The following is a 14,989-nucleotide window of genomic DNA, read 5'->3' on the forward strand; positions in this document are numbered from 1 at the left end:
TGGAGGCTAAGATGGTGAAACTTCATCTCACATATTTGGGGCATGTTGCTAGGAGAGGTTGTTCCTTAGAAAGTAATATTATGCTTTGAAAGTTAGAGGGTCAAGTAAAGAGAGGAAGACCATCAATGAGATGGATTAGTACAGTAACTGCAGCAATGTACCCAAGTGTGTCAGAAATGATCAGGATGGCGTAGGATAGGACAGTATTCAGATCGGCTGTAAATAGGGTCTCTATGAGCCATACGTGATTTTGACAGTTCCTAACCCCAACAACATTCTTTTCATAGAGCTAAATGCCATCACAAGTGAAAAATATATTGTTCAAGTCTCTCACAGGGGATCAAGTTCATTATGAACTTGAGTGGCGATAAAACAATTCATAGACAGGAAGAATCCGAGTTTAGCCAAAAAAAATTTACATATGTTCAAAGAAAGAGATAATAGGACTCTCAGCAGGTTGAATATCATAAACAGCAGGAGGAGGGGAGAAAGTGCAAATTTGCTCATTAGTTAAGTAGGGTAGCTAATTGGTTATAATAGCAATTTGTTCTGGAGAATATTTGAGTATTTTATATTTGCTTTCATATAAAATGAAAAGTCAGAGAAAAAAAGGTGAGTAAAAAATCATGGCTTCTTGAATATCATATCTCAGGACAAATGACATTGTTGTTTCCATGTCTGATGGTTAAAATAGTGGAATCATAATGATTACTACATTTGAAAATAATTTACTGTCCAAAGTAGTGCATTATATATTTTACATAAAATATCTAATTTCATAACAATAGGAAACCTAAGTATTCGAAAAATCTTATATCTGGTTTTCAGATAATCGAAAAGACTCACAGATAATAATGCATTTACTTACAGTGATATAATGTATCTGTCCGTCAAATAACCTGCGTGGATTTTTTTCCTAACACTTTTCTGCCTGTTGGTGGCTTGTGTAATATAAAGTTTTGCTGAAGAAAAGGAAAAGAAATTATTGCTGCAATATGGAAGATATTAAAGGAAATGATTCAAGCTGCCCTACATAGATAGAGGATAACAGACTCTTGGAATTGACAAAATGTCAGTTAAATATTTTAGTGCACAGAGTCAACACTGGAAATGGTCAGTCCTCTGTGCCAAAAAATTTGAAACATACATACATACATATCTTGGTCAACTGACTAGACAAGAGTTATATTTGTGTCCATTCTAAAGAAAGGTGATATGACAGAATGCTGACATTATTGAATAACATCATTAGTATTTCACACAATAATTTTTAAGATTATTCAAAATGGCTATAGAACTATATGGAACGGGAAATGGTTGAAATTAAAGCTATAGTAAGAAAATCACACACAATGTGGGATGTCTTTACTGTTACCATAAAGATTTTGACCAAAACAGAAAATACAAAAATTGTTTATACCTGTCTTTTATTGACTATGCAAAGTTATTAATTTGTCATCAGTCACTGGAAAATAACAAAGGGCTAGTGTTTTATTTAAAATTGGTAATGGTATGTTCCAAGCTTGTATCTATACACTATACTTATTCAATCTGTAAGACAAGCAATCCAAGATTCTGGACTAAATAAAGAAGAAAGTAATATTAGACTTGGTAGCAGACACATACAATCTGTAGTTATACAAATAACACAACCTTATTTGAAGAAAGTGAAAATGACTCAAAATACTGATAAATATCCAAGAAAACAACCTTCAGTACAGAACATATATGTACACTTCAACAAAAAGAAAAGAAAAATCCTTACTGATGAGCCAATAAAGAAACATCATGATAAATGCAGAAAATATTGACATTTTCTAGGTTTTCATTTCACTTAGATTCACAATAAATTCCATGATGATCAATGCTCATAAAAATGCAGTGTTTTTATTAAATTAAATTTTATTAGTTTTAAGGAACATTTACAGAGATTTTGGGTTTTCTTTCATTCACTGTTGCACTGTTTTCTCCACCCTCATCCCCAGTTCGTTCTTCTTCCCCCCACAATGTCTGTTTTAATTGTCCAATTGCCACAGTGCTTGTCAAAGCCAGTTCTGATTAATCTCCTTTGTCAGTGTGTCCCTTGCCATTCCCTATCACTCCTCCCTGAGAGAGACTTCACCCTGATTCATAAGGAAAAGGGGATGGCATATTCTCTTAGCTACTTCCTGCTGAAAAGGGACGCTGTGGGTTTCAGGGTGAAGGTCTTCTCTCACTACTCTAAAGGGCCCCTTTGGCAGTAGGAAACACATAGACTATTATGGGGATTGATTTTGGGATTTAGATGCACTGTTATCAATTGTGCTTAGCCGTACATGTTCATATCCTTGAAGATGTATCATGGAAGTGTTGCAGCCTAGAAGATACAAATTTAACTAACAAGTTAAAAGTACATGAGTCAAAAATTGAAAAGCAATAATATTCTGAGTAGAGGTTCTAATAGTGGCACAAATCAAGTTACAGAGGTAAGGTGGTTCCATTGCCATCCTTACTCTAACTTAATTCTTTTTTTTTTAATTTAAATTTGTTATTAATTTCAGTGAAAATTTACAGAGGCTTTGGATTTCCATTCATTCATTGTTGTAAATTTGTCCCCTTCCAATTACCCTCTTGGAAAAGTAAAAGATTCTTTCATTATTTTACAAACCCTCCCCCAGCTCCACTCCACCATGTAGCCATCGCTCTAGACTCCTGTCATGACCGAAATACCTAATCACATATCTCGTTTAAACAGTTTTCTCACTTCTCTGTTTCAGAGCAGCATACATTATTGAACCCATCTTACTCAGTCTCTCCCCAACCCCAAGGACAGTCCCATTCTACAACAGTGGCACCATGCAATATTTGTCCCTTTGTGACTGGGACATTTCACTCAGCATAATGTTCTCCAGAGTCAACCATTTTGAGCAATATTGCATGAGTTCCTTGTTTTTCAATGCAGCATAGTATTCCATTGTACCACAGCTTCTCTAGCCATTCGTTTGTTGATGGGCACTTAGGTTGTTTCCAACTCCTTGCTATTGTGAACAAAGCTGCAATAAACATGGGTGTGCATATATCTGCTTGGGTGTCACTTAAGGTCTCTTCTGGGTATATTCCCAGTAGTGGTATTGAGGGGTCAAATGGTATCTCTATTTGCAACTTTTTGAGAAAGCGCCATACCGCTTTCACAGGGGTTGCACCATTTTACACTCCCACCAACAGTGACTAAGGGTTCCAGTTTCTCCACAACCTTGCCAGCATTTATTGCTTGCTGTTCTGTTAAATTTTGCTATTTTGACTGGGGTGAGGTGATATCTCATAGTTGTTTTAATTTGCATCTCTCTTAGGGCTAGGCATTTTGAGCATTTCTTCATGTGCTTGTTAGCCATCTGAATGTCTTCTTCAGTGAAGTGCCTGTTCATATCCTATGCCCTTTTTTCTATTGGATTCTTTACCTTTATCTTGTTGTGGTGCTCAAGTATTTCATAAATTCTGGATATAAGTCCCTTATCTGATATGTTATTACCGAATACTTTTTCTCAGTCAGTGGCCTCCCTTTTTACCCTGTTGGAGAAGTTTTTGGATGTGCATAGGGATTTGAGTCTTAGAAGATCCCATTCATCTACGTTATCTTCTCCTGGTTGTAGGTTTTCCAGGATACTGGGAAGACTGTTTATGTTGTGGATTAGGCCTTCTAGTGTTGTTCCTAGTTTTTCTGTAATGAAGTTTATAGTCCTTGGTTTTAGTCCTAGGTCCATGATCCACCTTGAGTTGGTAAATGCAGTGTTTTTAAAAAATAAAAATTACATAGATAAAATCAGCAAGTAGTAAAAATAAAAATTTACTTTGAATACTAAAATAAACCTTTTCCAAGTCATAGCCTTTTTATTCATCTAAAACTAAGCTAAACAGTATACTTAATAAAGAAAAATTAAGAATGATTGATATCTTTGAATTATTATGTTTACAAAGAAATATTTCATGAGATTTTTGAAAGAACAAACAAATCTATTTTGAAAGAAGGAGAGTAGAATGATCTTTATTGACTTGGATGATGAGACTTTGTTTTAGGTATTTTGGACATGTTAACTGCCTCCTGGTCCAAGTATAGGTTTTGCATGAACATAGTCAAGTGTTCTGGGATTCCTATTCTTCTCAAGCTTAGCCACAATGTTGTTGTGATCTTCACAGTTTTGACATAGTATCACACAGATAGCATTCCTCTGGTGCTCTTTGCTTTCATTCAAAATCTACCTGACATTGATGATAGTATCTCAAGTTCCATGGACTCTTCTAAATCCAGCTTTGTATTTTTGTAGTTCTCTGTTAATGTATTGTTTTTAGATAATCGTCAGGAGGATTTTGCTTGTGTGTGACATTAACAATATTATTTAATAATTTCTGTACTCTCTTGGGTCACCTTTGTTACGGTTAGGAGTAAATATGGATTTCTTCCGGTAGTATATGTACTTTTCTTTCTTGTTGTTGTTGTTGTTACTGTTAATTGCCATCATGTTGTGCATGACTCATAGTGACTCTATGAACAAAAGACCTGAAGCCTTTCTATAACTATCGTCGTTTCTATAAGTTCATAGAGTTTCTAGAAGTATGTTGTTTAGGAAGTGGATGCCATTTCTGCTTCCAAATTTCTTTCTTAAGTTTACATAAATAAAGTTTAGGCATGATTAACATTATTACCAATAAAGTATGCCATTTTTTTATGATTAGTAAGTAGAAATAATCTAGGGGAATTGAAATGAATTCTTTTTTCACTCTAATGTAGTTAGCATTCTGTGCTTTTTGTATATTTCAAAAGCGACATTAATGAGTCATGATATCAAATTAACACCTGAAAATATTGTTTGTTCTTTCATAATAGTCAATAAAATAGTTTGGATAGTTTACTGTAAATATAGTGGTATCTGTATGCACATAAATTGGTATGAGATATTTGAAAACATCAGCTACTCCAAAGGAGAAAGGTAGGCAACCTCCTTTTGTGCAATTTACAGCCTCTGAAAATCCATTGGATCATTTTTAACTAAGAGTTGGTTTCAACTTGATGGTGTATAATAGCAAAAACAACTAAGCTCTTACTAGATTAAAAATAGGGCAGATAACTATAGATTTGCAATTCTTTTTGAACCATGGAATTTAGCAGCTTTACTCAATCTCCCTCTTTTCTTCCTTTCTCTCCTCCCAGCTTCCCTTTCCTTTTTTTGTGTCTTTTATTTTTGGATACATTAATTTGTAAGTACCAAATGATAATATTATATTCATCCACATTGACCAATTATGTATGGCATCTCTTCCATCAAAATAGTCAAGCATGTTTACAGCCAATGATAAAGAGAGAAAACATCAAGACTGTTTCTATCTCTGATTCCACTGAGGTGTACAAATAAGATGCGTATATTTTTGAAGTTATTTTTCCTTTCTTTTTACATTTATATCTTATTATATTCACTTCCTAAGCAACATGCCTCAAGAAACTCTGTGAACTTTGATAAATGTTGATGGTTTTAGAGGGGCTTTCAGGCCTTTTTTTTCATAGGGTCACTTGGAGTCGTGCTCACCTCGAAGAAAATCAACAACAATGTTCCACATTGTAATATTTCTGTAGAGGCTGACTATGCTTTTGTCTACTAAACTTGAATATTGATGCTGCTTCACCTAAGTATTGCCTCCATTTTCCTAAGTACATGAAAGCTGAATTTGCCTTGTTGATTTCTAATGTTTCCTTATAAATAATTCCTGCTACATACTACCAAAGTTTAAGATATGCTCTATGTATTTGTACATTTTATTGGTCTTTAGAATATCTCAAAAACATAAAAAAAGAATATGGAGTCTATTTTCAAGAGAGAACAGTCCTTGGAAAGAGAAAATGTGCAGAAATGTAGAGGGTCAAAGAGAAGCCTACTCTTCTGTGATAGATTGACACATGACTACAACAATTGGCTTACATACCTGAGGTATTGTGAAGATGCTACAGGATCCGGCAAGATTTAAGTCTATTGTACATAAGGTTGTACATTAGACAAAGCCAATACCTGACAACAACCAGAAAGTAAAAGCAGAAAAATATGGAATCAGGGGGCAAGAAGGGGGCTGGTGAAATGAAGATTAATAATAGAATTAAAAAGGAAGATATTTTCAGGTACTGTGAAATTCAAACACGAGATCGATATACTTGAGAATGTTTGTAGAACAGTGTCATGTTCCAGAAGGAAGGGTGATCTTCAAGATAAAGGAAGCAAGCACAGAGGAGCAAGAAGAATGTGTTCAACTTCATCGGTGGAAGAACAGGCTTTAAACAGAAGCAGGTACAGTTCGTTTTTGTGCTCCTCTTTGTGCCCCACTACCTTTAGCATGGATTTCTGTTTGGGAAATACTAGCTATATTGGTTATTGCATAATATTACTTATTAAAAGATACTTGTATCACTGATTTTCACCAATGATCCCTACTTTCCAGGTTATTACCTTGATGTTTAATGTAGACATCTGCTGCTTTTGGTGTGTGGAATGCCTTTCCCTTTTAATTCCCATCTTCTATTCAGATTTCTCAATTAAGTGACTATTCATTCAACTACTGAAATAATTTTTAACACCAGGAAACATCTCCTTGCATTTCTTGAAACAGTAAACACAATTAAGTAAGTGTTGCTTACAATGGACAATATCATTCTCATGTCCTTCTCAGTGATATGACATCAGTTGTTGCTGGTGTTCCCCAGTGGTTGTCCCACATAATGAGACCACTAACAAGGCAGAGACCATGTCTATTTAATTCCAAAATAATAGCACAGTTTTATGATATATGTGGTGCTTGTGTTCAATTTTATAATAATGATGACACTTCATTATTCTGTAGGCAAGTCCTTAAAATTGCCTCAGCAAAAGCAGGACACTGGAGATGAACTAATTTGTTATTTGTTTCATCATGTATAAATGTCAATTTGTAGAAATATTAGTGTACAGAATTTTTCAGAATCTTTGCAGGTTAATGCATTGGCATGCACTTTCTGCTATTTGAAATAATTTTTTAAAATTTTGTATTCTTACCTCATACCCAGTAATAAAAAAATATGGTAAATAGAGCTTAGTATGAACATTTTATAAAATCTCCCTGTGTATTTCTTTATTTTTAAAATGTTTAAGAAACTTAATCACCCAAATAAAGCAAAAACTTTGAAGATATATTAAGCTATTAAAATTTTCCCAACATATATTAGTAAATTTATTTTTCTCTGATTTTCTGGAAGATGGAAATGAGTTTGAAAAACACCTATAATGGACTTAATAGTTTAGCTTCAATATTTTTATTAGGTCCACCAGAGAGAATGAATACAGCCATGCTATGACTTTGTGACTTTAGTCAATACTAATCCTCAAAATATTGTAACAAAAAATGATTTCAAGATCAAAGCAAAATACAGAAACTTCAAAGCCAAACTGAGAGCTCAGTTCTGAAAAGGCAGGGGCCTCATTATGTAACCCCCATTAGAAAGTTGTAGGACATCGGGTAAACAAGGCCTGGATTTGAAATAGGCTTCTCTAAGAATCACCACCACTATCGGCCAGGTTCGTAAGTGCTACACTTCTCAAAAACTCCACAGTTATTTTCCTTTTCAAAATCATTTTCTACTTCTTCACAATGAGGAAATCCAAATGTTCTTTGTGGTCTCCATAAGCCATATTTACTGCTCCAAAGCCAATATCAGATGATCAGACATTCCTCTATATAAATGTGGATATTTTGAATGCAAAATAGGCTATTAAATACATATAAGTTATAAGGTTATTATAGGCAATTTTAGGGAGCTTCAGTAACATTGTGATTTCTTGATTCAGTATCCTAATTAAATCCTAGTGAGTTAATAGTGTCCTAAGTGACTTATTAGAAAAAGATATTGTTTATATATTAATCAGTGTAATTAAAAAGTAATTAATGTATGAGATTTGAGTAACACAAATCTATTTAATCTATTTAGTGCATTCACATTCAGTTTTATTTTATTATGAATATAATAATTATCTAAGTTAGGTTTCCTTCTATAACACTAAGTTCTGGTTTGGTTCAATAATAATAAATGGATGTACAACAGTGCAATAGGTAAAATGGATATGCTAGTAAATGAAAAGTGACAGTATTACTTGAGCATAAAATATGTAGCACTTTGTAAACCACAGTTCAGCATTAAGGATGACATATTGTTTATACTGACTGACTGAAAAATATTTTAAAGTCAGTGAGTGAACTTTCTCCATTCATATGTAAATATTTCATTACAATATTTACATTTTAGCAATTCTGATATTGTTCTATGCCATCAGGTCGGGATCAGCCCAGAGCTAACCCTGTAGTATGTTCTGAAAGGCTATAAATCACAGAGGAGGAGGTTAGCTTCTTCCTCCTGAGTTAGAAGATTTGAACTATTGCCTTTGGTGTGTAAGCAGTGTTTGTTTTTTTTTTTCCTTTTTCTTTTGTCTTAAGTCTTGTGCAGAAATAATTATTTGCCTTAGCATTCTTTCATTTTCCTCAACCTGTCTTCCTTTGTGTTTGTATTCATCTATACAGATGTGCAGAAAAACCATGATAAAGGAGGTAGGGAATCTTACTCATAGATAGAAAAAAGAATGGTGGGAACTTTATTTGCCAAAAATTGATTGTAGAAGGTTTTTGCCTATGAAACCCCACTCAATCTGTTGAAATAATATGATCAATTTGAGTAGTGTAAAAAAAAAGTACCATGAGTTTAACCAAGCTTATTTCTATGGAATTTACTTTATGTCTAAAATTCACAAAATCACATTTTCTTACTGTCAACCACCTTTTATCCCCAGAGAAGAATCAGAGAAATTTGGAAAATTGGAGTGTATATCTGTATTTTTAAAAGTATTCCAGGAAAATGAATATTGCACAACTGTATTCTTCCACCTCCATCAAAGATTAGAGAAAACATGTGGAAGTGAAAAATAGTTTCCAAAATAATGAAAGCTAAAAGAATTTGGTTAGTTGAATGCAAGGAGGAGTGCATTTATGAAAGTAAAATTACTAGTCTAAATATGTGCTCACCAAAATCTACCTTTAAAGGACATTTGCAATGTCATCTTAAATCCACATTCCATACTATTGTGCTGTAGTGTACTGGTTATCCTTCCCTGGATAAATCATAAACGTTCTCACTTCTCAATGTTTCATTTGATAAATTAGCATTCCTTTTCCATAACGGGTTTTGTTACCCAGGGGGAAAGTTCCTCAACGTTCTTTTTTTTTTTTTTTTTTTTTTTTTTTTTAACAAACAGACCAAAATACTTTATCACAGACAAACTAAAATATATTTGTTTATTGGGACAGGAAATATACAGGGAGGAAGACGCAGCATGGCGCAAATTTCAGTGGCAGCAGGTCAGAGAATTAGCGCTGAAGGTGGGAGAAACAGTGAACTGCTTTATACCCCAACACAAACAATCTCCAACACACAGCACAATTAAGAATAACGTAGGTTGATGGGAACTGCTAGCAGTACACAAGCTCAGTGTAAGGGGAAAACTCATCACTTGCTTGATATCTATCTAGTTCTATAAGCATGGCTAAAGACAATAGGAGATATGTTAGTTTGCCCTCTTTTGGGGAAGAAACAAGGAAAGCAAGCCTACTTGAAAAGAAATTCTAACAGCTCTCACCAAAGTTTCAAGCCTAGTACAACTCAGCTAGGTTAGAATAAGTGTATCCATTTTGGGGAGTTTATAATTAAGATAGGCCAAATAGTCCAATTTTTCTCTGTCTATAAAAATTCCTGTAAGTCAAGGAGGAAGATTCTTCAAATGTGACTAATTACATATTATTTTATATTTATTTTCCACCAAAAAGCCCTCTAAGCCAAAACAAACAAATAAAAATCTGTTCTACCCATCATATCAGCATTTTCTAAATTAAGGCTGTTTGACAATGACTTAAAAATAGCACTCTTTGCATGTATTGAGGGAAAAGATTTTTACTGTAATCACATTAGCTAATGTCTGTGTTAAGGATAAATTATGTTAAGTAAAATTTATGAAAAATGAGAATAATTAAATGAGATAAATTCCTTAACTATAAATTGAAAATTTCTAAGAGTTTTATAAAGGAGTTCAAATCAAATAACTTTTAAGTACCTATTAAACCTATACCTATACATATATTAGTTTTAATCTAGGAATGATATTATAAAGATAAATGTCAATACCTAGCTAATGTTTTCCATATTTAAACTTTACTTGCTTAATATGTGAACTCTAGATTAATAGAACTAATGACCTTTATACAGAAGAGATTATTTCACAGTGAAATTGACATGATTTGGTCTCTACTTGTGGTTTGTAGGACAAGATGAAGAAGAACTTGAACTGGGAGGCTTTGGCTTTTTTCAGCTATGAAATTTAGCTGGGATCTTTTAGCTAAGATCATGTAGCTGTGAAATTATCTGTAGGACAGTCACTTGTAAGACACAATCTGTATATTTGCTTATATTATTTCTCACTATGTTATTGTATTATACCTACAATTGTATGTTGGTTTTTGCACTCTGATGCTAAGTATGCTTATGTGATGCTGACAGAGATGCCGTTGGCCTCTAAAATACCTGCAGAGCTACTTATAGTGTTAAGTTTCAGAGGGGCTTCCAGATTAACGTAGGATAAAGGACTTAATGATAAGGTTCTGGGAAATAAAACAGAAAAAAAAAGATCTGTGAAAACTCATATGCTTAATCCCATTGTTGCTGTCACTGTGTCGATTCTTCCCACTGATGATCTTTTTCTTCTTTATTAAGATGTCTTTTCTAGGAACTAGAAATCAAGCAATATATTGTGCTGAGTAAAAGTGCTGCAAAACACACCTTTAAAGTGTTAAATATAAAAAAAATAAAATAAAATAAAGTGTTAAATATGTTACCTTGAATAAAGTTCTTCTGATCCAAGTCATATTACTTTCAATTACTTCATGTGAATGAGAAAACTGAACAATGAATGAGGAATTGCCTTTGAATTATGATATTGGCAGAGAAAATGTAATAGACTACTGTGTGTTATGTTGTTGTGGTTGGGTACCACAGAGTTGGAATCAACCCGTAACTGACCCTCAGCAGGTTTTAAGAAGCTGCTAATCATATGGGAGGAGATTACCTATCCTTCTCTTGCAGAACAGCTGGTGGACTTGGGGGTATATTTTGATTGGTTATATTTATGTTTTGAAGAGAGAGAGAGAGAGAAAGAGAAGACCACCTGGATCCACTATTAATAGGCATGCAGCATTGAAGAGAAGAGCTGAGCTGGGACATGTTCCATGAGCACCTTTGACCTAGCATACATAGATGTATGGATAAGCTCCAAACCATTGCTGGCTTGAGGGGCAGGTAGTCATGATGTCCTCTGGTTTATTGACCCCTGTGGGGGCTAAGATTGAGTGAAGTAACCACTAATGCTGGAACAGTGGTAGAAGTATGGACTCCTGAGTTTACAGCAGATGCCCATCGGGACAGATGAGTTGACCGGAATCCAAACAGATAAAGATAACTTGTTTCATGCTATCAGTTTGTGTTGATTGCTGCAACCTAAAGCTTGCCCTTGATCGGACTTTTATTATGGATGTAAATATTAACGGTCAGAATTGAAACAGTAGTTTCTTCATAGAAAAGAAAATGCTTATTTCTCCATAGTATTGGTTTATAGGAACTGGCACATTAGAAATTGGCTATTTAAAATGGGACTACTGACACAATGTTGCTATCTGATATGCTTTCCTGAATATAGGAAGAAGGATAAGTAGTCTGAAAACATGGACTTCGTGACAGAAATGAAGTAAAGATAGTAAAATCAATGAGTTATTCATTCAAAAATCTTATAAGAAACACAAACAGCATCTGTACACACGGATTTCACCTGGTGGTCTGCACAGGTATCATATTGATTACATCTGTGGAAAGAATCACTAGAGAAGCTCAATATCAGCTTTGAAAACCAGGACAGGTGCTGACTGTGGAACAGACCATCAATTACTCATATGTAAGTTCAAACTGAAGCTAACAAAAATGAAAACAAATCCACAAGAAATAAATTTTGAGTCTATCCCACATGAATTTAAAAATTACTTCAAGGACAGGTTTGAAGCCAGAACACTAATGAGTGAAGACCAGATGAACTATAGGAGGATATCATTATCATTCAAGAAGAAAGCAAAAGGTCATTACAAACAAAGGAAAGAAAGAAAAGACTGAGATAAGTGTCAGAAGAAATTTTGAATATTGCATTTAGAGTGCTGAGAAGCCAAAGCAAAGGGAATATCTCAAGAAGTTAAGGAGCTTAATAGAGGATTTGAAGGGCAGTTTGGGAAGACAAGCAATGCATTATAATGAAATGAACAAAGAGATGAAGTCAGAAAATCAAAAAGTCACTTGGCATTTCATAAGCTGAAGAAACTAAAGAGCTAATTCAAGTCTCAAGTTGAAATATTTAAGGATGCATTTTACTGTGTCTGAAAATCTGCTGAAGGGTGAGCTACAGGTCACTTCTGACTCCAGCTCTTTCTGACATACTTTGGAAATGTGGCTCTAAGAAGGACATCATGCTTGGAAGGGTGGAGGGGCAACACAGGGAAGGAAGATCCTGGTTGATGTTGGTAAATGTTTGTAGACAACGAGCTAGGTACAGGATAGGGCAGTGTTCAGAGCTCATCATTATAAGTCACAGTTGACTTGACACTACATAACAACAACATATCATAAGGGGAAAGTTAATTCTTCAAATATGAAGTTTAATGGCTAGAAAAGCCAGAGAGAGGTCTGTAGCATTAAGAGTTTACTGTTCAAAAATCTGGAGAACAACCACTTGGCCAACTGACTGGAAGAGGTCTATATTTGTTCCCATCCCAATGAAGGGTCACCCAACAGAGTGTGGAAACTATAGAACAATATAATTGATTTCACATGCAAGCAAGATTCTACTGAAGATTATCCAAAAATGACTGGAACAGCACATCAGCAGAGAACTGCCAGAAGGCCAGGCTCAGTTTAGAAGGGATCGTAATACTAGGGATATTGTAGCTAATGTTAGATGGATCTTAGCTGAAAGCAGGGAATATCAGAGGAATGTATATCTGTGTTTCATTGATTATGCAAAGGTGTTTAATGTGTGGATCATAACAAACTGTGGCTGATTCTGAGAATAATGGGAATCCCAGAACACTTGATTGTTCTAATGTGAAACCTATACTTAGACAAAAAGGCAGTCATCAGAATATAACAAGGAAACACTACATGGTCCAAAATTGGAAAGGGCATATGACAGGGATGTGTCCTGTCTCCATACCTTTTCAACCTGTATGCAGAACAGATTATCCAGGAGGCTGGGCCCTATGAGGAGAAGTGTGGTGTCAAGATTGGTGGAAGATTCATCAACAATCTGCATTATGCAGATGACACAACCCTGCTTGCTGAAACTGAGGAGGACCTGAAGCGTTTGCTGCAGAGGGTCAAGGATTGCAGCCTCCAATATGGATTGAGGCTCAATGTCAAGAAGACAAGGATTCTCATCACTGGACCAATTGGCAGCATCAGAATGGATGGTGAAGAGATTGAGATTGTTCACAGCTTTAGTTTGCTTGGCTCCACAATCAACACTCTCGGCACTAGTAGCCAGGAAATTAAAAGACATATTGCGATGGGAAAGTTTGCAGTTATGGACCTCTCCAAAGTACTGAAGAACAATGGTGTCTCTCTGGAGACTAAGGTGCATCTGATACAGGCCATTTTCTTTGCTATCACTTGTTATGCATCAGAGTTGGACAGTGACCAAGGAGGATAGGAGAATTGATGCCTTTGAGCTGTGGTGCTGTAGAAGAGTATTGAGGGTATCATGGACTGCTAGGAAAACAAACAGATTCATCCTAGAAAGGGTTAAACCAGGCGGCTCCCTGGAGGCAAGGATTCTGGGGCTCTGTCTAACATATTTTGGACATGTTGTAAGGAGGGGCTGGTCCTTGGAGAGGTACATCATGCTTAGGAGGGCAGAGGGACAGCGCAGAAGGGGAAGGTCCTCTATGAGGTGAACTGATGGAGTGACTGGGATAATTGGGATTGGAGTGTCAGAGACAGTGCAATTGGCACAGGACAGAGCAGAGTTTAGGGCTGTTGTACATAGGGTCGCTATGAGTTGCAAGTGACTCGATGGCACATAACAAGAACAACCTTTGAATTTGACTCCCTTGTGGATGAGTGAGAATAAGCAAATAGGATGTGTTAGCCTATTTACAAGGGGATTGGCTACTCTGACTAATCCACAAGGAGATTAACTAGGCTAGGAATTATATTGAACAGATCCAAGAGCAAAATTGAAGTCCCACCACCAGCAAAGGAGAATCAGACATGCAGTGGGAACCCTTAAAGGCTAGAGATTCTTGCACCAGCAATAGAATTACAGCAAAAGAATTAGTGGTCAAAGCAGAGGTCCTCAGACTTAAAATGGGACAGAGCTGATCTTGGAATTGTTACTCCCCAACAGAATCAGGTAAGAGACTTTGCTTAAGTGTATTGGATGACTAGGCTTGGGGAAGAGAGCCATAATTGACAGGACTGAGAATTTTCTATCTGGGCTAACGCTGTGAGGCTCAAGGTGCCTGTAAGCACTACTTACTCTATTGATCACCATTTTCCCCAAATTTCCCTTCATCATTTGAATGTCGTTCTGCACTGCTCAACTGATTGCACCTGTTTATCATCTAATCCTAATCACTGTAACTAACCTGTTGTGGCCATTACAAACATTATTCAGTGAAAGGTGTCATATCACCTCGTTTCAATCAGAGTTGTGATAATAGGTTAATTTGCTATCTCCCCAGTATTAGTTCCTCATTCCTAAAAACAAACAAAAATGCTGCAGAGTTTTGGTTTAGAATTATAATCTGAAACACTTGACCTTATGTTCTATACTCAGACCAAAACTGAGATGCAGGCTTTAAATTTCAA

Source organism: Elephantulus edwardii, unplaced genomic scaffold (genome assembly GCF_000299155.1).
Source record: "Elephantulus edwardii isolate Elephantulus edwardi_28Jun2011 unplaced genomic scaffold, EleEdw1.0 scaffold00036, whole genome shotgun sequence".
NCBI lineage: Eukaryota > Metazoa > Chordata > Mammalia > Macroscelidea > Macroscelididae > Elephantulus > Elephantulus edwardii.